The following is a 3,760-nucleotide window of genomic DNA, read 5'->3' as shown; positions in this document are numbered from 1 at the left end:
CGCACCAGCAGTCCGAAGAAATGCCCACGCGTCTTCCATGCATGGCTCCGCACCCCACCTCCACTGCCACGTGCCCCTGCGCCCCTGCATCGATGGGGAGATGCCCATGCTCACTCTCTACCTCTCCCACTCGCTCTCGTCCTCCCTTGCGCTCTCCCTCTCGCGCTGCTGCTGCTCGTGAACACGACCGCCATGGCTGAGCAGAGCCACTACCGCCGTTCCTCTACCTCACATGCTTGTAGGCTGATCCAATCTTGCCTCTAGCCCCATAGCCACTTCTCCAGCCTAGCGAAGCTCCAGCACCACCATGCCGGCCTCCCCTCTGCCACCGCGGTTCATCGTCATGAAGCCGCCCCGCCATCGGCGTCTGTGCGTGTGTCCGGCTAGCCTCGGGCATCGTGGAGCGATCCTAGGGCACCCATGGTTGAGCGTGGGCCTCTTGGTGCTCCACCGCCACTCCCTGGTCACTGGAATGGCCTCCTTCTATCGGAGTCGGCGAGCTCCAGCCCGTCCCCTGCTCTGATTCATGACCAGGGGCTCACGCTTCAAATATAAGCTTCTCCAAGGGCCTATCTGCACAACCCATAACTCATGTGAATAGTGCCTAGAAGGACCTTTTTGCTAGAATCTGTTTTAGTCGAAAGTTTAGGGTCCTCAGTGCAAATACATTTTTCTTTATCTTTTTCTCTATGCATTTAATCGACTGAAACTTTGAAAATACTTAGTAAATCATAGAAAAATCATAAAATAGAAAATGATGATGTTTTGGAATCGTTGTGAGTAAATCTATGCAATAGAGTCATAATATGACATGTTTTAGTAGAAAGTTTTTACTGTAGAATTGCATCTATGTTTTTAGGGTTTTCTATGGATAAATTCATATCTAAAGTTGTAGTGCTCCAATTGCTGTGAAATTTTTTTGGTAGCCTACTTATGTCATGTGTTTGTTGTGGTAAAAATTTCATATTCATTGGATGTAATATGATTGAGTTATTGATTTAACTTGCTTAGTGCTTGATAAATAGTTTTAAATGATTTATAATTAAAATAAAGATGCAAAAATGGAAAATGTTGTTCCATTACCTTGGTCTGATGTTGTTATGTCAGATTGATACATAATATGGCTATATGTTTATCGAAAATGTTGCGTTTTAGATTTATCTTGCTCTCACATTTCTTTTTGGAATTAAAACTTGTTTTGATTATAATGATTAATTCATAAAACCTGAGCACGTAATCTTTATACCGTAGCCTTGTTTTGACAACACCTCTCACCCATAAAAATCTCAGCTCCAAATCAGATGTTTACAACATCAGCTATATTTAATATATATGTTTTATTATATAATGGGATGATTTAAATTTGGCTACAAGATGTTCATATATGATCCATGTGATGCTTTGGTTACTAGATTTTTGGGTTAACTATTGCTTGAAAAGGGTGAGCTTTGGAATGTCATGCATGTATGCTTTTATGTTAATATAACATATCATGATTATGTTGCTTATGCAAGTTTTAATCTTTATTTTAGCCCTCATTTGAATATGTGTTAATATGCTTTTCATGTTATCTATAACTGAGATTAAATAACTATGGTTATGGTAGTTTTTGATCCATGCAATTAGTTGTACATGTATGGTCTTGTTAAAGAATGAAGTGAAGCACCACTTTGCTTATGTGCTGAAAATGGCTGCATGTACAATTCTGTGGTGGTGATATTTTCATGATGCAAATGATGTTTTCGGTGAATGTGGTGAATACCAAAGTTGTATAGAATTTCCTTATATTACTTGTCCTAAAATTTCATGATTTTAGGCCTGATGGTTTAAGAGTTATAGATTTTAGAATTTTGCTGTCAGGTTTTGCATGTCCTCTGAATAGATCTGAATGATTGTATTGTTTGACTTATTTAAACATGTAATCATGTATTGGTGATGACATAAGAGTTGTATTACTTTTCATAGTATTTCCAAAATGTTAAAGAACACATCTTTTGGGGGTCTATAACTCTAGATATGGCTGTCCTAATTTAATGTCTGAATCTGTCCAAGTCCAGAGAGAAATGGTTGTTCTAATGTTTGTCCTTGTTGGCTGTTAAATCATCTTAATATGATAATAAGTTATGGATAACTTAATAAGCTTTCTAGAATGTTAAGGTCCATATTTGTTGGATGATTAGAACTCCAGTTATGCATTTCTGAAGTTCATGTCAGTTTTATGTCCTAATTTGTGCAGATCTACTTGTTAGTGTTTTTCAACCTTGTTAACCTTTGAATCAGCTCTATGTGTAAATAACAAAGTTGTAAAAAATTTCCTAATATTTTCATAAACTCTAGGATCACCTTTGTTTGATGCCTATAACTCTAGTTATGGTTGAAATAAGTGCCTTCTGTGTCGTTGTCCAGATTCTGGGAATGTGCTAAGTTAATTGCTTTAGCTTACTCTTATTTGGCTAAACATGTTTAGTTAGTTCTTGATTGATAAATGCTTGTAATGGCTAAACTTAAGTTAACTTGTGTGCCATGCTTGATATGCTTTCTTTCTTTCTATAATAGATTGTGTGATGTTTAGTTAAATAACTCTAGGTGCCTATACTTATTTGGTGTGATCTTGTGCTGGTCTTGAATGCTTTGTGATGCATCATGTTTTGCCTCCTTTCGGTTCATACATTTGCATCGTGCATCTCATTTAGGTATGCTAGATGAACCATACATGGACGTGAAGCACGGGATGTTGGAATTGAACTAGAAAACGGTGTTGTTGGATTAGTCTCGAAGATGGTGTGTTGGTGGATGGATCCAGAAGATGGAAGGACCCCAGGAGTACATGCCTGAACCAGAGATGCTCACCAAGCGAGTGTCATCTAACAAGCACTGATCTAGTATTGGATCCTAGGCAAGCCTAGAGCATCCTAAGTCTCCTACCCTCTCTTTTTATAAATGCACATAAGTATAATTTTTTGTATGCTGCATTAGGTGATAGGAGTTGAATGAAATCATTGGTGCATATTTCCTACCTTGTCCACTATATATAAATACCTGAACCCTTACTAGTATGAGTAGGATGTTCTATACTTAGCCATGCTTAGACTGGTAGAAGTGAGTGATTTCCTGTCACCTGCAATATAGGTAGATACCTGGTCATGGTTGGCTATATTTGCTATTGTGGAAAATAACCATGTGATGATGAATAAATGGAGACCGGACGGGATCTGGTGATTGAGAAGCAGCCGGACATGTAGGTCTTGTGTGCATATTTATCCTATCTGTGTCGGTTAAGGACCGCATCATTGAAGGCCCTCTCGTCATTTTGAACGCAGCCTCTCACTTAGCTGGCCGGATAACTTGTTTTGGCCGTGAAGCCGAGTAGCTCAACTCAGACTAGGCGTCGTTCTGTCCAAGGGAGCACACTGGAGGAAGTAAGGATATGTGGGGACATGGATATGTGACCAAGGATAGCCTGGGACTTAGCGTCCTATCAACCAGTTCGTCCCTGAGTGTACGACACTGATTGAACCCACAAAATGAGACCTGAGTTGTACCAAAGGTGACCCAATGTGACCTCGATGGGGGGAGTGTGAGTTTGTGTTAGGATTTTGCCTTGCTGGTTGCAATCAATTCAAATCGCCATCTCTCTTGGATAGTGAGAAACTTGACTGAGCCCCCTCATTGTAGTAATACTAGATGGAACATGATGGTTATGATGATTATATGATGAACCGGATATGGTTACTAATGTGCTTTAGCTTAAGCAAGTGAT

The sequence above is a fragment of the Miscanthus floridulus genome, chromosome 18 (genome assembly GCF_019320115.1).
Source record: "Miscanthus floridulus cultivar M001 chromosome 18, ASM1932011v1, whole genome shotgun sequence".
Classification (NCBI taxonomy): Eukaryota; Viridiplantae; Streptophyta; class Magnoliopsida; order Poales; family Poaceae; genus Miscanthus; species Miscanthus floridulus.
This window is presented reverse-complemented; position numbering follows the sequence as displayed.